This window comes from Melozone crissalis, unplaced genomic scaffold (genome assembly GCF_028551555.1).
Source record: "Melozone crissalis strain CALT ecotype California unplaced genomic scaffold, PUWL_Pcris_2 ptg000005l_1, whole genome shotgun sequence".
In the NCBI taxonomy this organism is placed as follows: Eukaryota; Metazoa; Chordata; class Aves; order Passeriformes; family Passerellidae; genus Melozone; species Melozone crissalis.
The window spans coordinates 64,739,029-64,763,635 of NW_026535783.1; positions in this window are offsets into that span (position 1 = coordinate 64,739,029).

The window sequence follows — 24,607 nt, forward strand, 5'->3', positions numbered from 1 at the left end:
ATCTTGAGAGAAAGAAATCAAGGGAGAAATGAGTAGTCTGATACCAGGACCTTCCTGGCGTGCTTTGAGATCCCTTCAGCTGCAGTAAGTGCAGGAAATGTCTAGCACACTGCAGTGATTGTCCATCACTAACCTTTATTGAAACATGAAACCATTTTAAAATCTAAAATAACATCAGCATCTGGCATTTGAAGAAATCTCCTCTGAAACCCAGATATGTCTAAGGATTTTGAATGTAACCATTTCTCCAGACTATGCTGCTGATAAATTATAGACGACACACACCTACACTGTTCAACAATAGATTTCAGCAGCTTATTCTGTGCCTATTTTTATTTTCCTTATTTTAAGGTCTACTGTTCTTTGTCACAGTTACAAATCCCTAAGTAAAAGTAACAAAGCTGAGTAGAATCTAAAATATTAGACAAGTTCAGGAGAGACAGATAAAACATATCATAGAGGTAAATTAATTATTAGAGCTTAATTTTTGAAATGTTTAGAAGCACTCTGTGTAATAAATTAAAGTACTCTGTAATAAATTGTCCCTCATGGTTTACCAGAATGAGAAGTAGGATGTTTTGTCATGCAAGAATGAGTGACCTCTGAATTACCCTGGGTAATTTAAAAACCAATTTCAATCTAAATTCAGTTCTCTGATTTTGCTTAGTCCCTGATTCATGTATACAGTCCCTCAGAGGCTTAATACAACCTGTCAGCTGCATGAACTTATGTGCCTGCAAAGTGAGGACCATGAGTTCATGTGCCTGCTTTCCATAGAGCTCTTGTGAGGTTATTTAGAGTGGGAAGTTCAACACAGTTGATGTTTCCTGTGGAAAGACTCTCTGGCAGCAAGAAGTTCTTTAAGGACAGGATCCTATATATAGTGGCAGAAAGTTTCCCTATTTGGCCATGCAGAGTGATTGCAAATGTATAGTCATTCTGAACTACTTTAGTTCAAAGCCATTTTTACAGTTATAAGGAATTGGACCTTCTGAAGATGTAATAATTGATGATACTTTTCTGCAGAAGAATATTCAGTTGCATGTTTCAGGGTTAGAGCTAATTTTCAGTTCTTTGAAAGAAGGATGAGACCAAAAGCTGTTGGAAAATTTCCACATGTCAGACATCAAAGGGCTCCATCATGCCCCAAGGTCTGAATGATATAAATACAGTTAGAAGCAAGACATTAGGCTAGCAGGACCTTTTGAGCCTGGTGTAGATAATCTAACTGATCTCAGCTACATTAGTGAGAGTACAACACCACTGACATGCACATAATTGATTTTAAAATGTATTTTTTCTCACATTGGTTGAGTGAAACACTTTGGAAGGGGCTTGGGGCTTTGCATTTGAACATGTAAATCCTCAGGCAATGATGAGTTTTGTTTGACGCTGTTTATTTAGTTTATTTATCCTCTTCTACTTAAGTGCAGACCCTGTGAAGTCTCTTGAGCTGCTGCAGATTCTTTAAAGAATAGGTGGTAAAAGAATTCTGGCACGCAAAGTAAAAATACCAGCATTTAAATCACATAGCTGAAATAAAAGTGCTTTGGACTATGTTTTTCAGTGTCATAAATGCAGTCTCACAGCTGTGGTTTTACCACAAAGGAGACCTATGCATGAGCAGAAGGGTGTGAGAATGGAGATGTGACTGCAGACGCTGAGGCTGAAGCCACCTTGGTCACTGCTGGTGCTTAGCTGCTCGATGCCTTTGCACGGAACAGCAGCAGCACTCGTACTGCCCCCAGGTGCTAGGGGTTGATAACAGCTTTTAGCTTATCCACTGTAAACTTCATTTTCATAAAGCTCATATCTGAGTAAAGAAAGATCCCGCAGTGGGTAGTCTTGTGACAAAAGTGTGTCTGTAGAAAAATAAAACTTCATGCTAGACACAGCAGGAAGAGAGCAACCCTAAAGAAAGAGAGTGGGCAGTCTTTTTTGAGACACAGTGTGAAAGAATACTTAGCAAAACCTTTTTCAAAACCAAGAGAGTGTGTACATTTAGAAAACTACAGCAATTCAAATTCACATAAAAAGATCTTACTGGTGAGTTTAACTTTATTTGTTTTATTTTCCTTAGAAACATAACCTGTCAGTAACCTATCATCACAGTTTCAAGAAGAAGAGTGTGAAGCTGAACACTTTCTTTGACATAAACAAATGCAAAAAGCCACAACTAATGAAGCCTCGTCTCCTCTAAGGATCTTACACTGAGCTGACCTGATTCCTATAGTAACAGCTTTTGTGTTTAGAGGTCAGTAACTCTTACCTACTTTCTGGAAATTATTTATAATCTCAGCAACAAAAGCAGATATGTTTAAAATATACTTCAAATATTTCACATACTTCATATACGTTTAAATTATACTTCAATATATTCATAAATTGCTAACTTCCTTTTTCTTTTACTTGAAGCACATAAAATCTCTTTCAAGTTTGTTTTTATTAAATTAAATTTGTTATTGATAGGAACTCTTTTCCTGCACTTTAGGTTGCCTTATTTCCTGACTTCTTCACAGAAATGAAACATATTATTCTTCTGAGAACTTAATTAATCTTTGATTTTTTTTTAAATCTGTACTTGTGAATTAAAACAAAGATTAATCTAGAATTAATAAAATTAATTTTTCATTGGAATACTTTCAGATATGATTTCTGTTAATTTAATCATAAAATATGTAACATCAAACTTAAAATCGGTGTTGTTCAGCAATTTTAAAGCAATTAAAAATCTCCACAGAACAAATATTACAAATAATAAATGTAATTATAAATATTCCTTTAGAAGGCAATATGTTTATAGAAGGGTAGAAGATACTGGCTTCACAACAAACATCAGGCATCCCAATGATCAGAGATGCTGATTTCTAACACATTTTAAATGTGAAAACTGTAGTAAATCACATCCCTGGAAATAAAAAAATCTGACTCAGAATTTGCTTTTACTTCATTTTGCTTCCTTTATTTTGTCTAGCAACAATAACCCAGCCTGTAATAAAATGATATATCCTAAGACTGAGACTCCTGTGGGAAAAATCTCTTCTAACCCAGCCGAAACCAGTCCAGAGTGAATTTTCTAGGCCTGAAGACAGAGAGAACAGAGACAATCCTCTTGCAACAGAGGCAAACAATCCAGCTCAGTTTCTCATACTCAGGGATAAGGACAGAAGGGTCACCAATGGTTCCAAAAGCCCTACACCAGGGAGGAGTATGAGGCCATGAAACTGCACACCTTGCTGCACGTGTGACATGTGCCTCTAACAGAATCAGCTGTGTCAATGCTCTGTGATCTGAGATGCGATGGCATGAAATCACAACCAGAAATCACACAATATTCTGAGCTGGAAGGGACTGAGAAGGATCAAGTCCAGCTCTTAAGTGAATGACCCATACAGGGATTAAACCCCAAATGATGCTATCTGGAAGCTGAGTGGAAAAGTGAGAACATGTCTCTCTGATGTGCAGTTCTTAACACAGGTGCATATTAGTGGGATTACTTTTCTATTTGGCTGCCTGTGTCAGAGTCCAGAATTCAGAGACAGAGCATGACTGTGTGTATGAATATGTACCCACAACTTATCCAGATATATACATATAGACTTTCAGCATCTCAGACCACATTTCCTGCTGCATAACAATAATTTTATGCCTTTTTAGTAGCACATATGTGTGGCAAGCACTGCAATGTAAGTAAAGTAATGCTTTGGCTTTACTTCAGAACTGAATTAATTTACGATTTAATAACTTTTAAAAATCTTCCCATTTCCAAGTTAGCTCCAACCTTCAGTAGTTCTTAGGCTTTAGTAACCTGGGTGTACAGCTCTGTATACCCAGTGTCTCTTTCTTTAGAGACACTGACAGTGCTGGCAAGATCCTGGGAAAAAACACAGGCACAATCAAGATTCAGACTAAGATTCTTTCTTTTATTCCATCAGGCCTGGCCCAACACCTGTTGTCTTTGAGCAACTTCATATTCAGAAGATCTGTCCTGTTTTGACCAACACCAGCAATGAGCCAGCTGACACTTCTGCAGACAAAACTGCTCTAACCACCTCCACATGCTTTTGCTTTTTACAAACTGTTTGCTGTCAAGAAACATCTGCTGCCTCTGTAGAATTTTTTGCATATTTTATTGCTAGGTTTGGCAAACAGAATACGTGCAATGGGTTAGGGAACTCTGATACATGCCAGAGAATTGTTTTTAAAACAGATATTTGAGGATGTATAGTGCCTGCCCCATTATTAGCTTTTAGCAGTCGACGATTTGTATCTCAAGCAATAATTGATGACTCCTGTAAAGCTAATAATTAAAATAAGCCAAATTCACTGCTTCTAAAATTGGGTCTGTTAGACATTTAATCATGTCTTGTACACGACCTCTGAAGGGTAAATTTATCCTCCCAAATCTTCCCTGCCACTTATTCATATTATTCATTATTTGCATTATTTATTACTAGTATATGTTAGTGACAGCTGGATATTGGGTGTTGTCCCAGCTTTGAAAGACAGATGCTCTGAAGAGTGCATTTGGACTCTCTGGAGCTCAGAGTAAAAAAATTAATAAACAGTGGGAATTTAAAACATATGTACATGTGTATATATATGAATCAGCTAGTTCTGTGGAGGCTGCAGAACATTGTAATGCATTTTGTTTAAACAGGTGAAAAATGGTTTAGAAATATAATTATTCTATTCCCAAGTAGGGCTGTTTTTCGTTTTTGTTGTTATTGCCTTTAGTATGCTTTCAGACCTTAGGGAAAATTGTATCTGAGCTGCTGCATTTTCATGTGTGGAAATAATGAACTAGCTTGAAAATGCTGCTGGAGTAAGATTTGGTTTTAATGTGATCCTTAACATGAAAAAAATCTCCAGTTCTAATTGTACCTTTAAAAGTCTTAAAATTTGCAATAAATTAATTTGGAATGTGAAGCAACACAAAACAGAACCAAAGAAAAAAATCTGAAGTCTTGGATTTTTGTTCATTAACTTTATGAGTGAAGAGTTTCAAAACCAGTAATCCTGGAGATTTATTTAATCTTGCCTCAAATTTTATTGTCTATACATGGTCTCTGCACACTCGGTAGCATTTGATCAACTTCCATTTGCATTTGGTAACATTAAGATCAAATTTCCAAGCCATATCTTTAGTCATGGGTTTTCCATGTACAGCTAATAAATACATAGACTGAACTGCTTTTCCTTTTCTTTTTTTTCCCTCTCTGTTGCCTGTGTTGGACTTTTCCTTTTCTGTGTTGGACTTTTCCTTTTGGTGCTGGTGCTGTTAACAACATTATTCTGAGCCATCACGGATTTTGCTTTTCTATGTGACTACACTTCTTTCTCTTATTGTCACATATTATTACTGCTCACGTGTCTCTCTTTTTTTTTTTTTTGTTTTGTTTTCCTTATCTTGGACATATAATCAGAAAGAAATTACAAAACAATTAAGACAACTACAAAGTTCTCATTATGTTCTGCTTTGATTATCCACTGCTTTAAATAATGTAGGCCAAATAGTGATCTCTTAAACCTGCAAAATAAGTCTTAAATGATGTTTTTTTAGAGAACAGGTCTGACAAATCTGGCCCAGGGTAACTATGTCCTTGCTTGATGGCTATTTTAGTATAAGGTCTTACTTACCTTTCCATTGACCACCAAATAAGTTTCAGTCCAGATCCATGTAAGGGTATTGATCATCTGCTGAAACACAAATCAGTCAAGACAACAGGCAGGCAGAAGATTCTGAAAGTTAGCTATTCAAAAATGCCAAGGAGAGGATAGTGTTTAATACCTCAACCAAATACAGCCCTAAATTTTTTGCATTTATGAAATGGAAGTTCACAGCCTGCAAGGCTATCACAGACTTGGATTCCTAATGAAACTCTTTGTAATAACATTTTCACAACTGAGAAGCAGAAGTTTACAGTGCTTTAAATGATCTAAAGATAGTTTTCCCTTCTCCCATGTACTCTCTCTTTAGAGTTTCTACTTTCATTGCTAATCTTAATTTTCCTGTGCACTTCTTTATGATTTCTTCATAAATATAACAAAAACATTTCCTCTTCTGGAAAGTTCAATATGTAATTGATTCTGAACACATTGTTCTGTGACTGTAGAAGTCTGTGTGCAGCCATACAATACTGGGATTAAGCCATTAATTCTTTTCATGAGTGAGTGCCAGGTCACCTTAATTTCTGTCAGAGACTGAGAAAATAGACAAGTCATGAAATGCCTATACCCCATCCAGGTCTTAAGTCTGACAGAATTACATAGGTCCTCTTCATTGCTCAGGGATTGATCTAATTTGTCTTGATCAATGGCCCCATAACCCTTTAGTGATATGTTTGCTGAGTCACAATATCCTTAAATAGCCTAGAATTTGTCTAGATAATGCTATTAAGCTGTAAAATTTAAACAGTGTTAAAACATATAATGGAAAATAAAACTTGTCTATGCTTTCAAGTCAAATCTAAAATGATTCTGTATGCTGGTTTTTGTATGTTGCTGAAGTGTTTTTAACAGAACATTGTTACTATGGACTCTGTTGACCTCAACATCCTTTCATTTCATTCCACATGAAATCTATGCAGCCTTCTCCATAAAGGCACATTTTAGGGTTGAATCTAAGAAACACCCTTGCATCTTCTCTACAGACCTCAGCCATATCTATAGAAAGTGATAGGTAGTTCTATTTCTTTTGTATTTATGTAGATATTTTTTCTGTTCCTTACAAATACATAAGCACCTTCATCTTATTCCCAAAGCTTTAGGTGACATCAGTCCAAACCTCATGGACTTGCTACGTGATTATCTTCTCACAGAGAACAAACTCTCAGCTGTTATTCAGTCTTGGTGTTATATCAGTGCTCCACCTTAGGCGTGCACACCTAATTTCCCAAAGGGAAATGTACAGCTAATAACTAAGACCTTCATGCTAAACAGGAGCACATCTCCATGGCTGAGCCAGGAACACAAAGGCTCTGGGCATTAGGCATAATAATTCAGCCCAGTGGTTTTCCACTTTCTCCAGCACAAACCAGTTGTGCTCCACACCCTTCACCCTTCCCCAGCCCTGCTGCTCTTCTCTGGACACGTTCCAGCCCCTCACTGTCCTTCTTGCAGTGAAGGGCCCAAAACTGACACAGGATTTGAGGTGCAGCCTCACCTGTGCCAAGTACAGGGAAATGGTCACTGCCCTGGTCCTTTTTTATTTCTGAAACCTAAGTCAGAAACATTTTCCCAAATATTAAATGGTTATTGTTTCTCATTGGTGTGTTCTGTTGGATGATTGGCTCCTTTTGACAGTTTTAACAATTAAATATGATACTCTTCATGAAACTGTAACAAGAAAACTGGCATATTGCATTACCCTTTTCTCACCCATAACAAGATGCCACATACCTTGTAATTGTAATTGTTTTTCTTCTGCCACATGACACTTGTCCCATCAACTGTACATTCATACTTTTTTGGTTACTGTCAACATTTTTTCTTTCCAGGTTTCTGCTTATACATATTTTATTTGTGTTTCACATTACAGTTTCTTCAGTACAAGAGCCTGCACTATTTCACAGTGAATAATCTTGCTACTCTTCAGGACATGGTGCTAACCTTCCCAATGCCTCTCTTTTATTTGTCAGTCTTCACTGATGCTTGCTGCATTTGTCAGTTATTAATGAAGATGGAGGGTAAAACCTGACATAATATTGACTTTTCTAAGTTATTTGCTTGAAATGTGTCCAATTTGATTCATGGATGGTTCATGTTTTTCTTGTTTACTTGTCAACAAATGATGACTAATCATTTTTCTTCCTTTCTACTTAGCCATCTTGTGAATTGCAGTAAGGCCAGTGTGCTGGAACCTTTCTTTCAGCAGATGTATATGTTTAATAGCCAGAAGGACAGTTCTCCCCTATTAGAATAAAGTGGCATTGACTGTAAGCTGGTCTGTCTGTGTGATGTACAAACTAATTCATAGTGGGGTGCAATCACTACCAGAATATCTGGAGAATTGTTGCCAGATTCCAGAGATATTTCCATTCCTGATAACAGTCATGGAGCCCAGGTAAGTTAGGAGACTCTTGCTGTAATGGCTGTATCTCCACCAATACAACAAAAATAACCCACAGTAATATCTCTGAGCTCTAACTGTGAATTATTTATTATTGTAGCAAGCCACAGTGAATAGGGCGGGTAACATATAAGTTAGCAGACACTATTTTTAATATGTTGTCTATTCCTGTAACATATCTAAAAAGATCTCTGAAAAATTAGGATGTTTTCAGGGCATATATTTTGCCAGACTTTCACACCGAATTCAATAAATCTTCATAAACATTTAGCACACTTTCATTTGCTCTGTTTTGATAGCAACTGACTCCAGCAAATACCATAATTTCCTGGATCTAATTGTTTTTGAGAATCAGTAATTGCTTCTTATTAATAAGTAGGTTTTATATCTTATTAATCAATTATTATTTTATTTAACTTTACAGTTTGCTTGCTTTTTGCATTCTATTCTGAAATATCTGGGTTGGATTCAGGAAGTTCAGTTAGTCCTTGGAGGGATGGTCAAAATGAACTTGTATTTCTTCAAGATTTTAATGGATCAAAAAAACCATTTTATTTTTAACTCAGTGTGTATTTGGAAGCAGGTAAAGGCAGTGTAAATTCAGACACAGGAGGAGGTGTGTTTGTTTGTCAGAAATTATAAATTGAACAGAAGAGGAATATGTCTGTGCTGTGCAAAATCAAAGGTCATCGTGACTTCAGTACTTGGAGCTTAGAAAAGAGGCTAGTTATTAAAATAGATTAACAACTGGGAAATAATTCTTATTACAGAAAAGGGGAATGACAGAATGATTATTTCCTCCACTAAGTTAGCTCCTTCATATTTCTTGGGGGAGTTTTAATATGATATTGGATTTTAGTACCGTATTCAGATTCCACTATGTAATGAAAAGAGGGCCGGTGGTGTCTTGGGCTGCCCTAGGAGAAGTGTTGCCTACAGGTCAAGGCCATTTCTTCTTTTCAGCACTGCTGGGGTCACAGCTGCAGTGCTCAGTCCAGATCTGGACTCCCTAGTACAGAGCAGACATTGAAAAGAGTTGGACTGGGGACTCCAGCAAAAGGCATGAAGACATTAAGAGGTTGGAGGATCTCCCATATGAGGAAAGGCTGAGAAAGCTGGGACAGCTCATCCTGGAGAAGAAAAGGCTCAGGGGATCTCACCAATGTACATAAAACTCCTGCAGGGATGGTGCAAGGAGGATGGATCCAGGCTCTTTCCAGGGGTGCCCAGGGACAGCACCAGAGGTGATGGACACACACTGAAACACAGGAGGTTCCCTCTGAACATCAGGAAACTCCTTTTCCCTGTGAGGGTGACTGAGTACTGGCACAGGTTGCCCAGAGAGGTGGCAATGTCTCCATCCTTGGAGGTACCAAAACACATCTGGACGTGGTCCCAGGAAATTGGGTCTGTGCAGCCCTTCTGGATCAATGAGGTTGGACCAGACAACCACCAGAAGACCCTTTCATTTCCATTTTTCTGTAATTCTGTCCTCAGTACAATTAAGCACTTTAGGTAGCTGAGATAAAAGTTTTTGATGCATCTCATTCCTTGTAATAGGAAGAGAAGTCCACAAAAATATCTGTAATCCTGACTGGGAAATAGGCTCTTTGCATATATTTGTACTCCAAACTATTTGTGCTTTCTACCTCTGAGCAACAAAAAACTCAAACCAAACCAAACCAAACCAAAAAAACACACCAAAACCAAACAAAAGACCTGCAAACAAAACCATAAACAAGACAAACAAAACCAAACCAACCAAACAAAAAAAAATGCATGGGCTTTATTTGAATTCTTTGATTGTACAAAATCCCACTAGCATCCTGCAGAGCTAAGAGAAGCAAGTTTTTGTCAGCTTTTGTTACACCGCCTTTCAACCAAGCTGTAACTACCTAATAGGTCAAAAGTCCACTTCTGCTACTCGTGCACATAAGTTAATGTTATGGGAGTATAAGAATGAAAACAATCCCAGCAAGAAAAAATAGACTTTGGTATTTGGTGTTTAGCTTTTGTTCTTAAGCTAATTTGGAGACATTTTGGTTATTAAGTCCCAAGATGCTTAATTTTCTGTTTAGCTTATTCACTCTGAGATTTTGATAATACCATTTGCTTTTTTAAAGGCAGTTCTATAGCCCAGTTTGTATTTTCAGATTTGATTTTCAATAAGAATACTTTTCAAGCCACAGGTTGAAAGATTTTTCTTTTTAAGCTTGTAATACAAGGTATCCTCTGACACACAGAGAAGCAAAAAAAATAGTGCACATAATTATTTTTTGAAATGAGAGAATAATTCTGATTATTTGAAGTTGGTTATTTTTCTTATTGCCAAGAATGCTATTCGTCAGCAATAACAGTTTTTAATATAGCTAAGAAAAAACAGTTTAGCTGCATTTGGATTTTTAAAAAATTAACTCTTTTAAGATCGGAATTATCAGTCTGTTTTTTTTAAGCTATAATTTCAGCATAGCAGTTAAAGAAAGTGAATCATACCAGTAGCAAACATAGGGTCACTTACATACATATTGATTTTCCACTTCCCAAGTCACCTTATTCCAAGAATAGTAGATGTAGCTTTCAAGGACAAGTTGAGTTGTGTGAGAACAAAGCTCTTACCCTGTGTATTACTCATTACTTAGTTCAGTGTCTATAGGACCTCCAGAAAAAAGCATGGACCCATAAGGGTCTTATTCAACATTCAATGAAGCCACAAAAAAGATTTCATCAATTCATTGGTTTATAGAAAATTGTTTCCAAATACTTAATATCACTCCATTATGCATCAGATTTAAAGTGTCTGCTTTGTCTCAGTAAAGGCTTCAAAGTCCAGGTAGAAAAAGAGAGCAAGAGAAACAGGGATGACATGTTTATTACGAGGCACAGGAATTGTATTGTAGCTATTAATTAATAAGAACAAAGGTCAGCAACCTGATTGCTACAGCCTATTGACAGGCTTCTTACCTTTAATTTTAGTTATCACAATGTGATTTTAAATGTTTTTAATGCTGGAATTATTCCCATTCATATAGTGCACAATCTACTTGTATAAATAACGACAGATGTGGAAGAGTACTTGTCCCATAATGGTAATTTAAGGCCACTTTAATCGCCGTATACTCATGCATTGCAGGCCAAAATTGAACAAGGAATGAAAATCAGGAAAAAAATTCCTTTCTGCATAGCTTATTTTGTGCATATTAACTTCCTTCAAGTCTTAACTGAACTGCATTGAAAAATTACTAAAATACTGAAAAGTGAACTAATTTTTTCTAGAAAATCCCGTATTTTAAGCATCTCTTCATAGAATGAATCTAATAGTATAAACTTTAAAGACATAAAAATCCTGAAGCAAGCATTGAAATTCCTGTTTACTATGCAAAGATTATGTGTATTTATCAACTTGTCAAGGTGGCAGAAAAGTCCTTTCAAATGGATATAACTTCAATCTACGTAGTTCAAGAATAGATTGCACATAATTTTAAGTACTTCCACTTCGTACTACCTTTAGAACTCTTCCTGGTGTTGAATCTGTATCTTCATTCTAATGTAAACACACTTTTTATGTTTGTTGGTTTTGAATCTCCTGTGCATAGACAACAATTGGCTTCTGTCCTCCCCTCTCCATAACCCCAATTCCTCCAGTCTTTCCCCGACTGTGTAGACTGAGCAAATCAGTTCAGAGGTAGTTTATGTGCACTGGTTTGTGTATGTCTGCTGGCATTTGACTGTTTTGCAGTGCGGTGATGTTGATGACTCAAGCACAACAGCTGACTGTTAGTAAATACAAGTTAATTTCTGCACAACTCATTGCTTGGCAGTGCAGCCAATTATTTCTACCTTCTACACACAATTGCTTCCTCTTTCTCTTGTCAAGGTCATTCTGCGTTCTTGTATTCCAAAGAATCGCATTTAGTATCAGCTGAAAATGTAGCACACCCTTTCTCCATCAGCCAAATGACTAATGGAAATACTGACATCAGAGTCAGGACAGGGTCCATGGGATCTCACTTGAAACACACCTCTATGCTCAGTCTCTGAGGAGTAAATCAGCTCTAATCACAACTGAGCCATTGTACGTTACATTGTAATTCTTGTTACTAATCCATTTGTATTTTGGAGTTTTTCCAGTTTCTCTCTTTTTCGGTCTGCTAAAAATTGTGTGCTCTTCCATTGTATCCTGTAGGTTGTCTTCCTCCTTTGCGTTCCTGACTGTCCCATCGTTACTGATCAGAGCCAAGCCTAGAAATGTCCCAGCCATAACTGAAACCGTCTGATAAAGCTGTTTTGTTTGTGTGGCACCTGACACACTAGGAAAAACATAACGATGCTATAAAAAACCAATTTTATGCAATAGAATTAAGGTTCTAAGTTTTGGTCTCAAAACACAAAATTATAGGGTGTTACTAACCCTTTAAAAAATCGTCTGCATAATTATCTGGAGCTACCATAGGTTAATCCAAAAGTTTAGGACACCCCATGGTTATTAGGGTGTCCAAAACCCTTTTTTATATTTGGGTTTACAGCCCAAAAAATGGTTCTCTGAATTTACACCTGAAGTTTCATGCAGGAATTTTTCAAAACATAAAATCTCACAATCAAAAGAAATTGTAATACATTTGTCAAAATGTCATAATAATTTTTGGAGGGTGAAAGAGGTCTTGAGTACAGTTTTCAGTGTTACACATTCTTCCAGTCTTTAATCCTTCAAAAAAAGCTGACATGATGGAACAATCATGATAAAAGCAATACTTTTGCCTTTAACCTTTTAACACTGTGTGACTTAGTAATGACATGCAAAAATTCAACCACTCTGGTTTCCTTTTCTTGCTGCAGAACAGATTGAACTTTGTCCTAAAGCAGTGCTTAGTTTAGGACTTACAGAATAGATATTCAATTTTTTAAACATAATACACCTCAAAACAAGGTTTTATTTTAATTAATGAATTAATTTTATTATTATTCTATACACTGTTGTCACAGAAAATAGCTCTACTGGTTTAGGTGGTGATACAAAACGCCCTCCCCCAAAATTATTTTAGCGTTCCATTTAATCTCTGCTGCAGCAAGAATAAAGGAAGAACAACAAAAATGTTCAGATGTTCATAAGCACTAGTGAAAACTGGTATGGCCAGCTCTGCATTTCAGGAGCACACCATGATCATCAAAAAAGAGAGGTTCATACCTTTCTTGCCTACCAGAATTACAGCCCAAGGGAAGACTTTCAATAAAATATTTATATATACAAATCACTATATCCCTGGCAACAGTTAGGCTGACACATGCTGTTGGGGGAAGAAATTGAAAAAATTACTTTCCATCTCGCACTACAGACAAGAAGAAGTAGAGGCTGGAGGACCTATGTATACTTTAATTTGAGAAATATCTGGAAGAAAACAGAGCATTAGAGCAATTCTGGACAGCTTTAAGAAGCTAAAGCTGTATTATTTCCAGTTGAAGTAAGACTCAGTGAAAATGAAGTACACACAAACACAATTCAGTAGGGCAATTTTCTGTGCAATTATATTTGTTTTCTGCACTCACATTTCATGATCTGGACTATAGAAGCTTGCATGGAGAATACTTTGTAATATGCTATACGGGATATGGAAAATCAAAGAGCTTTCACCAGTAGCTGCTACTGTGAAAGAACAAAGGGGTAACAAAGCAGGGTATTTAACTAAAAAAGTATAGAATACATTGGGTTAATTTAATTTTTATTGAAACTTTTCATGGTAGAATTTTTATTGAAACTTTTCATGGTAGAATGTAGATTGCAAGGCTTTTGGTTATGGAAAATAGTAACATTCTTCAAATTTGAATATATAAAATTACACTTCCTTTTGTGACAAGTTATTTTAAAGACCTCAACTGTACAGAGGAGTTGGGCTAGAAGTTTTTCTGTCATTCATTTCATCATGAGGAATTTACATATGGCAACCCAACTCTTACTTTCTTAAGAGAGGTAGAAATTCATAGGAAGTTACCGAGTTCCTATGCAGTTTAAGTAAAAAGGTATCTGCAATACTTTGAGTGGTGGTACACATGGTTAAAGTTAATTCTATCTGAATTAGTTTAGGACACTGTTGATGATGACAGAGAGTCAGCTGCTATTTTTATCCCTGTATATAAGGGGAACTCAGAATCTGCAGCACTACAGTCAAGACAGAAGAATGTTTATCTTTTCAAACTGACTTTAATTAGGAAATATTTGTCTTTCTGACATGAAGAAGTTATAAGTTGAAATTAACTACTAAGTTCCTGGATTTGGAGTGTATTAAATTCAAGACGATTCAACTACCTCAGCAAAGCAAATGGAAAACTCAAGATAGAATTTCAAGTCCCTTGGATATCAAAAGATTTTCCTGTCTTACTTCCCTTCCCCCCCTCCTCAGTTAAGGACTTCTAATGCTCAGCTTTTTATATCTTTGCCAGGATATCACTTGCTGAGATGTCTGGGGCATGTTTCCTTTCAATATATTTAGAACTGTTTTTGATAGCTGCTGGTAGGTCACCCTCAGAAAAGTGCTTTGTGATTCTGCAGGGCACCTGGATGAGCAGTGCTGCAACAGCCAGGTTTCCAAGCAAATGTCTGGATATAGTTATTACATTGCCGTCCACTTTTCTTTTTTTTTAAATGACAAACCAGCATATTGCCATCTGTCTTTATAAACAGATTGGGGGGGGGATGAATTAGCTGTGTGACATTTGAGTGTGATAGATTCTCTTCACAAATATTCTTCAAGAAGCCTGTAGCTGAGTTTAGATCAACTAGAGAAGAGCCATATGGCTCTCTTATTGAATCACCAATGGCTTTAAAAGGAATTGTGACTTGCTGGTACATACTTGACTGAACATTTTTATTATTTGCCATCACTCTTGTAGATTTCCAGTCAGGTCATATCAGATTTATGGATTTTCTATCACAGTTCTAATCAATTGTTATTTCTTTATAGAAGATTCAGAGTATGCAAAGAGAAAGTTTGTGTGAAACAAACTTGTTTCTATTTTTATGAAAAGGAGTATACTGATGGCCTTCTCTAAGATATTAAACTTTGTAAATCATTGGCTTTAATTATATTGTGTTAGTAACTACAGTGACATGTTTCAATTTTACATACATTTCTTTTTAGCCATATTTCTAATTGGCTGCATTTACTCTTCTGCCAAAGCAGCACCAAGCAAGCAAACCCATTCTGTATTCATAAGAGGATATAAACAATTTGCAATTAATAAAATAGCGAAAGAAATGCACGGACATTCCATATCATTATCACACTTTTAATGCTTGTGGCTTCAGTAAGGCAATCTCTGTGCTATTCTTCCTCTTCTGATGGCCCCTGCTTCCTGCCCCACCTCCCAGAAGGAACTTTAAAGATTTGTTTTGTCCAGTCTGTCGTGTTTGTCTGAAACCACCCTCACCACTTCTCACCACAACAGAGCTGTGAAGTGGGGCCTTCATTTTCCATTGAGAATGAGTGTGAAGATTCCCTGGAATCTGAAATCTTCACAGAGTCATTCAAACTCTTAACAGACCGTGTATCTCCTAATTTTTACTCAACTTCCTCCTCAGATTCTGGCTCCATCTCCTGTCCTCTCCCTCCTCAAGCAGACACTGTGGGCGGACAGCCTTCTTTGCAGCTCCTGCCATCTGGGCAGAGCTTCTTGTGCCTCTTTGCTGTATCTAATCAGAGGTACCTCCACTTAGAAAAAAACCCCCAAACACCGTTTTATAAATATATTTATTGTTCTCTTTGTTGCCTAAATGTGTTTGTTTTTCTTAGCATTTCTTTTTTTCACTTTTGATGTGAGAATAGTTTATTTAAATCTAGGAAATACCTTTCATATTTCCTTTTTAGCTTTATAGCTTCTCTTGAAGGAGAAATGGATTTGTGCATGCCATGCTACATTGCTCATTCTTATGCTTTGTGTGACATCTTGTTTGCAACTAATTAATATTCCAGTGATTATTTTGTAAACCTTGCCGAATATCTATCATTCTGGATCTTTTTTCCCTCTATTTCTTCTCTTTTCCTCTCTGCTATCTGTGAGTTTTGTGACTGAAGGAGCAAATTAATTAACTGCAACTGCTTATATTTCTGTGAAACACTTGGAGTATTTTTAGTTGTGAGTCTGGTTTCAGAGGTCTTCCGTAAACCTAGTTAAGATCTTACTAGGCTCAATAATATGGCTTTTTTAGTTTTTCAAAGTAGATTATAGTTATCTTCAACTCATTGCATATTTTTCTTTAGAAGTTCTAGGCCAGATTCTGCTAGTGGACACAGAAACCATGTAACACTATCAGCATCTGAGTAATTGTAGATCTGCATAGTTACACTTAATTTCCTTAGATTTTCCCTCAAGCCATACATAATCACAAACAGTTAGGTAATGGATTTGAAAATTGATAGATTTGGAAAATTGATAGATTTCAGTTGGAACAAAATACTCCTGCTTTATTTAGAGCACTCTGAACAGAAATATATATACACAATATTGCCCAAACCCAAAATTATAAGGTTCAGAAAACCATAAATAACCATAAATAATGTTTACTGGAGCTAGTCAGAATGATTCAGTAATATTGTTTACATATGAAAGTGTTTTTTCTTATGATGCAATTTTTCTTTAGCATGGATAGATTATTTTGCTGATATGCAAAAGATTGCGTATGGAAATTTTATTTCCACTAGCTTTAAGCTATGCATGTTTTGTATTTAAATGGGGTATGTAGCATTCAAGATCCTCTAAATTTGGACAAGCACCTTTTGAACTTTCTAAAGTTATAACTATAATTCTGAATATGCAAGCATCAAAAAATCATCTAGGATTCTTTTTAAAAAAATCAAACGGGATTATACAGTGACCTCCACTACAAGCTATCTAATCCAGTCATCCAGGAGAATGCTGTGTTCCCTCATATGAGTCACTATGTCAGCTGTAGCCAGAATGCAATAGCAGCTAAAAATGCTGATCATCTTTTACATGGTGTAAGCTCAAACTGGTAGAGGACTAATACCTGTATGTTCATATGCAAAGTAATCTCTTTAAGATATTCAGAGAGAATCTTGAAAAACTCCACCAGTTACTGTTTTGCAAGGAGACATGAAAAGATGCTTAAGGACAACTGCTCTGCTTCAATTTTTTAATGCTTTTGATATATCAGTGGTCTAACAATTCACCTGATTTCTCTCTGGGTTTTAAATGGAACAAATCTTTTCCCCATAACAACTCAACAGTTAACTGAGACAATTGCAAAAGAAATATTTTTGTGAGAATAGAAACTGGAATGGAGACTGATTGCCATTAACAACAAGCATAAGCATCACCTAATCTCCCTCTGAGCCTTTCTTTCTCTTTTCCACACATGCATAACATTGTTTTATTGGATAAACTGATTTTCAATAGTTTATGCCAACAAAATTCATGAGCTGCAAGATTTGATTCTTCTGTTTCACAATTAAATACCTCCTATAGGAAGCCTCAAATCACTGAGCCAAATTTTTTTCAGCTCTGCCCACAAAGATCTGAAAACACACTTCTCTGGTATTGTATAAAACCCCTTGAATTTAATGAAGGGTTTCTATTTCTTTGTTATTCTCTGAAATGTATTCAGCTGATAGCAGAATTGTTGCATGTTTCATGCAGAAAATAGTGGTTATTTTCAGGTGAGGGGGTATTCTGAGTTATTCACTAGAGTTTAACTATGATTTTCTGTGAACTCAGAGAGGATGTGAGTTTTGAAGGTTGATGGCATGTAGCATGGGAAGGTTTAAGGGAGGAGAACCACAGACACAAGGAGAGCAGAGTGCTCTGTTAGCAGCCGTGGCTGAGGTGCGCTCACAGCTGAGCTCTCCCCTTTGCAATGCTGACTGCAGTTCGTCTGGTAGATGGGATTTGCTTTAGATAAAAAACTGAGGTAGTTGCAATTAAATGAATTGCTGCTGAGTCATGATGATACACATGCCATTGGCTAGTTTGATTCTGGTTCAACCATCACCATCTTTTGTTGTCAAATGGTTGCAGCTTAGGTGACCTATTTTAGATTTTCTTTGAAGGAGACACTGTTCTGTATTTAAAATACACAGAAAATTCAGTTGCATTTTTAATAGAGGATCATGTTATATTATTCAAAAATAACTCTAAATTAGTGAAGTTTGTCTTACCTAAGCAATTAACTGTTTGTTTCTTTTTGTTCTGCTGGCATTCACAATGATGGATGGACAGAGAGGAGTAAAACCACTGTTACGCCAACTGCTGCCCAGAAAGAGTGTTCACACACATTTCCCAAAATCCTTTCATCCTTCCTAGCTCTCCTGGCAATCAACATTGAACCTCTGCTGACCACAAGAGTATAGGCTAGTATATTGTGCTCCCTGCAGTATTATTTGGAGTGCCCATTCCAATCAGAGTGTCACCGTGCTGGCAAGAGTACAAGCCCAGAGGAAGAGAAACATGCATATGTGTATGGAACATCAGATTTATGTATGAAAATCTTCCTACAGAGTTCCAGGATCAGTTCATTGGAAAGAGCTGTTGTGTTTCATAACATATTAAATTCTTAAGGTTTAGCTAAGTCTGAAATAAGTCATTAATTACATATTGAGGTAGTGGGAAGCATTCAGGTCAAGCACAGAAGTTATTAACATCTTTTAAGTGGCTCATTTTTCTGAGAAGAAGGGCTAAGCTCTTTTCTTCTCGGATAAATGAATTATAAGTATGCTCAGGGATAATTTTTCATCTAAACGATCCCAAAGATTGGTCTGTATTACAAAGAAATTACACATCCTACTGTCCTGGTCTGCCTTTTGTAAGTACAGCCCATAGTTTTAAGTTAGAGGAAAACCAGATAAGAATCTCTGAAACACCTGCCAGTCTCATATGAGGTACAAGAAACTCAGAGTCAACCAAATTAGATAATTATCCTTTGTGATCCGAGATTTTAGGAACATCACAAACAAATTGTCTGGGTATTTAAAGCTACTACCTACTGAGGTAGGTACTTGAGGACTACTGAAGACTGCAGGATTTCCTTTCACAAGCTGGCCATCCTTTCTTCAGTACTTTTGGGGGTATTTGCAGACGTGTCCTTTGATTGCAAATTAGGGTACGCTAATGTAGGAGTCAGTGATGGAGAAGTATTTCCAGTAGCCTGAATTAACTAATAACACTACCTGGTATGTATTAGTAAGATTATGGGAGGCACATGACTGTTTATAATTACAACAGATGCTAACCTAATAAGCTTTTAAAAATCCTGAGCCCCAGACTTTGGAAAATATCCCCAGGCCTTCAGTGTACTTATATCATCAGTAACACGTATCATAATCCTTAACAACTAATCTAAATCTGTTTGAAACCTAAAATCATTATTTTTTATCATGTCCACCATAAGGTGGGGAGAACAATTTCTTCCATGCTTCTTCTTGGGTTAAGAAACTGCAATTTATTCCAGAATTTCTTATTAAGTCTTTTTTTTCAGTACCTCTGGTAATTCCTTCCACATTTCATGAAATGTTCTACATTTGGATCCATTTTTTTTGAAGTCTAGTTGCCCAAATCTGGATACAGCAGTCTAAACACTGAAAAAAGGACAAAAATAATTTCATTCCCTTCACAGCAGAAGTCAGGACAGAAAGAGGAGATGCCACGTCACATATCTCTGTGGGCCTCTGCTCCTCACTTTTAAATTAAGGAAGGCCTTAATTTAAAAGTGAGGAGCAGAGGCCCATGTGACATGGCATCTCCTCTCCACTCCTCCTTCAGATATTTGCACATATTGATGAGGTCGCCTGTGAGCCTTCTCTTCCCCAGACTGAACAGTCCCAGCTCTCTCAGCCTGTTCTCAAGGAAGCTCCAAGGCCTTAATCACTTTTGGGGAGCTTTACTGGGCTCCTGGGTATGATGTTGTCTCACTAGTGTGGGAAAGCCAGGAGCAGGACACAGATCTCGTGTGACCCTAATGACAGAATTTCAAACGTCCTTCTGTGTTAGAGAAGGTTGGACTCAGCAAAATACATGAAGTGAGGCAACATTCACAATTTCCATATCAATAACATTTTCATTTAAACAGGTTTCTCTGGAATGTGGGGCAGTTGTAGCTTACCCCCAGCCCAGTGCCCAGCAGCTGCTCTCTCATTCCTACACCAGCAGGACCAGGGAGCAAATGAGGAGAGTAAAAACTACAAAACTCCTGGGTTGGCATACAGACAGTTTAGTGGGGAAAGCAAAACCAGTGCACACAAGAAAAGCAAAACAAGAAATCAGTTCACTGCTTCCCGTGGCTGGGGAACTCTTCAGGCATTTCCAGCAGAGTGGGGTCCCACTGCACTAAGGGTGTCTTGGAAGAGCAAACACCATCAGTCCAAATGTCCACCCCTTTCCACCTTCTTCCCCCTCTTCATGCACAGAGCCTGATGTCACAAGCTCTGGAATATCCCTCTGGTCAGTCTGGGGTCACTGTCCTGGCTGTGTCCCCTCCCAGCCACCCACACACCCCCTGCCCTTTCCCCTGGGAGGTGATGTGAAAAGCAGGAAAGGCCTTGGCTCTGTGCAATCACTGCTCAGAGCCAATAATCAACCCTGGGTTCAGCACAAATATGAAACACAGCCTGCCACTGGGAAGAAAATTTACTCTACCCCAGCTGAAACCAGCACAGGGGTACAAAGAGTATTATGTAAGTTACTGTTTATCTACTTGAATTAATGGTTTAGATTCAGTTAGATGAGCAAATTTGGAATCTAATTAGGTGTAGAGGAAGCAAAACCTTCCATAAATGCCTCTATGACAACAATGCATTTAGCTTAATGGAGATGTATTTGCATATCTACCACAAATGATAATAGTTTGTTGAAGACAAAAAACATATATAGTGATAACTGAAGGCTATGAACAGACAGCTTTCTGCCTCTTTCCATAAAATAAAGAAACCCCCATACCACAACACAAACAAACAAACAACAAAACCAAAACCAACCAGCCAACCAACCAACCAAAAACCAGCAAAAAACCAAAACAAAATAAAACAAACAAAATAATGAAGGAGGAGAGTATTGCGAGAACTTAAATATGTAACTTTCATTTTCTGCTAACGTGTTTAAAATAGCATAGATCTTTTGAACAAAACAAAGTGGGATATAGTCGAGCAAAATAAACTTGTTGAAGACAATGCTAATACAGATGAAGTACTGATTCCTACTATCTAGAAAATTAGGTAAGCATATCTGACCCATTTAACCAAGATGGAAAAAAGACAGAGAGATCCAGCATTCAGCCCATTGATAACCTAGAATAAAAAAGAATAAATTTGACTTTTGTTTACCAAATGTTCTTAAAAACTTGCCCATGTTCAAAAAAGCTACAAGATACAATTTACATGCCCTTCAAAAAGGAGCATCTATAATGACTGAGAGAACTGTAAACAAAAAGCAAATCTTTCCCACCTGCTCAGACAATACAACTCATTTCTGACAACCTGTAACCTGTAAGAAGAGACTGAGGTACTTACAAAAGGCCAAGAGAAGCAAAGAATAGTCTTTCTTCTCATATATTCTTCTCCCTTGTGGCAGCCATTGGCTTTGGGTAGGCAAACAGATGGTGGTGTTTAGAGGAACATTCCTCTATAAATTTTTCTAATCTATTTCTGAACCCATTTACTCTACTGACCTCCACAACACTCTACAGAACTATATTCCATAATTTATGCATTAAGTGATAAAGTATTTCCACTGAGTGTTCTAAACTTCATGATTGATTGGGTGACTCTCAGCTCTTGTATTATAAGAATAGTGAATGATCACTTCTTAGTCACCTTCTTTGAAGGATTCAAGATTTTATAGACCCCTCTTGTACATATTGTTGCCTCCTATCCAGACTGAAGTCTCCTAGCTCAACATGTCCTCTCAAACAAATTCTGGTTTGTGCTGTGGTTTCATCTTTCAGCCTTTATCTTTTCTTTTCACATTTTGCAGTTTCATCATAACTTTCTGACTACAAAATGAGGGCTACCAGAGTGGCACTAAATATTCATCATGTGGGTACATTGTATATTTATTGTAGTGTAGGGTCACAGAATCTTAGAATGGCTTGGGTTGGAAGCGATCTTAAAGATCATACAGTTCTAACACCCCTGCTGTGGGACACCTTCCATCAGACCAAATTACTCAGAGATCAATTCATCATGACCTTGAACACTTCCAGGGATGAGACAGTCCTAATTTCTCTGGGTAACCTGTTCCCGTCTGTCACCACTATCAAAGTAAAGAATTTTCCTAATATCTGATCTAAACCTAATTTCAGTTTGAAGCCACATCCCCTTGTCCTGTCACTCCAAGCTCTTGTAAGAAGTCCCTCTCCATCTTTCTTGTGGCATCCCCTCAGGTACTGGAAGGCCACAGTTAGGTAACCCTAAGAATCTTCCCTTCTCCAGGCTGAACAATCCCCATTCTCTCAGCCTTCCCTCACAGCAGAGGTGCTCCATCCCCCTGATCACCTTGGTGCCTCCTCTGGCCTCTCTCCAGCAGCTCCATGTCCTTCCTGTGCCGGGACCCCGGGGCTGGAGGCAGCTCTGCAGGTGGGGCCTCAGCAGAGCGGGGCAGAGGGGCAGAATCCCCTCCCTGCCCTGCTGCCCAGGGGCTCTGGGTGCAGCCCAGGACACGCTTGGCTCTCTGGGCTGGCACTGCCCATGGCTGGCTCATGTCCAGCTCTCACCCACAGCACCCCCAGGCCCTTCTGGGCAGGGCTGCTCTCGATCTGTTCATGCCCAGCCTGGGCTGGCACCAGGGATTGCCCTGACCCAGGGGCAGCACCTGAGCTTGGCCTTGTTGAACCTCATGGGATTCCCATGGGCCATTCCTTCATCCTGTCCATAGAGAAGCTTTTCACTTTCTTCTCTGTTCCTTTCTTGATAATTCCTAATTTGATTCTTGACTGCTGCTTGGCAATGAGCGGAACATTTCAAGAGAATTGTCCCCAGGGACAGAAAATTCCTTTCCAGAATGGCAAAAGCTAATTTAGGAGGAGCAAGAACAGGCTGAGCCTAGGGACTAATACTGGTAAGTGATAGTCTCTTTTGACTACAAGCAGCCCAGAATGACAAGGAGTCTAATGGCTGGGTTTGAAGCATATTCAAGAACTATTTCACATACATTTCAGCACCCAACAGATTGTAGTTGGGGAGGCAAAGTATCACCAAAGGCTGTAAGGAGCACTGCGCAGCCTCTGCCCTGTCAGTGGTGGAGAGAGACAGGGAAGTGGACTCGGTGATCAGAATCCAGTTTTATTGTGGGATACAAGTGCTTATATGCTATTTCAGGGAGACTAGTAATGTGTACTACAAGATTAGTTTAAAATTGCATACACAAAGTTATGCATATAACAACATCTCTTGCTTGCAGAGTTTAATGACATTTTCTTTTTCCAGAAAACCCGTTTGGTTTAATCTTCTTGCAATCTAGGTCTAATTTTCAACGTCCTGTTTGCTTTTGCCAAGGCATCCTGTTGTCAAATCTCTTATATTAGCTGGGTCCAATGTCTATCCCCTGTCTTGTGTCCCCCAACATTCCAACACTGCACCACTCTCTGGCCCCCAAATACCTGCAGACACCACCACAGAGTCCCTCCGCTGTCCTCTGAATTGGGGTTTATGCCCACAAAGCTGGGAGGAGGAACAAAAGCTGAAGGTGGCTGCTCACACTTCCTGCAGCATCTTAGCCTATAAACCAGTCACTGGTTTCAGTTATGTATTAGATCAAAGCTGCAGACATGACTTCACCTTCTTCCCAAAGATGAATAACAAAAGTTCCCATGTATTTAATTCAGACCTGGAACAAGCAGCTGCTTCACCAAAATGTGTCTGCATACAGTAGATTGAACTAATTCCCAGTGGAAAATAGAGATCCAAGAAGAGGGCAAAGATGAAGAAAATAATGGATCAATGTGTATTATAGAAAAAAAATTCTCTAAATATACAATAGCAATTTTTTCCTCTCTTCCTAGAGGTCTCCAACAATTTTTGTCTTTCTAAAATTCTTTTTCTACAACTCACATATGGGATTCACATTCTCTGAACCTGAGAGAAGCAGTGAGAGAAACAGAGAAGAGAAGAGAAGAGAATGATCAAAACAATTCTTATCTCATTTGCTGCTCCTGTGTTTGTGCACAAGTGGAATGCATTATGGAAGATTGTTTACATGAAGGGATTTGATAATTGGATTCTGGTGTGCGTGTTTTGTTTTCTTGACCAATCTCTGCAAGCTGTGTCCTGGCAGTCGGTCAGGAGACAATCAAGTGATTTTGTTCAGTTGAGTTGAGTTCTTGTTCAGTTTCAGTTTAGATGTGGTGTAATGTAGTGTAATATAGTATAGAATAATATAGTATAATAAAGTAATTAATTATCCCTCTGATATCATGGAGTCTTGCTCATCATTCTTCCCTTCATTGAGAGGTTGCCTGTTTTCCGATATTCACATACTCTCAAAATATCCTATCAGGAGTTTTTTCGGTAAGAATCTAAATAATATGCTGGAATGTTTTGAGCC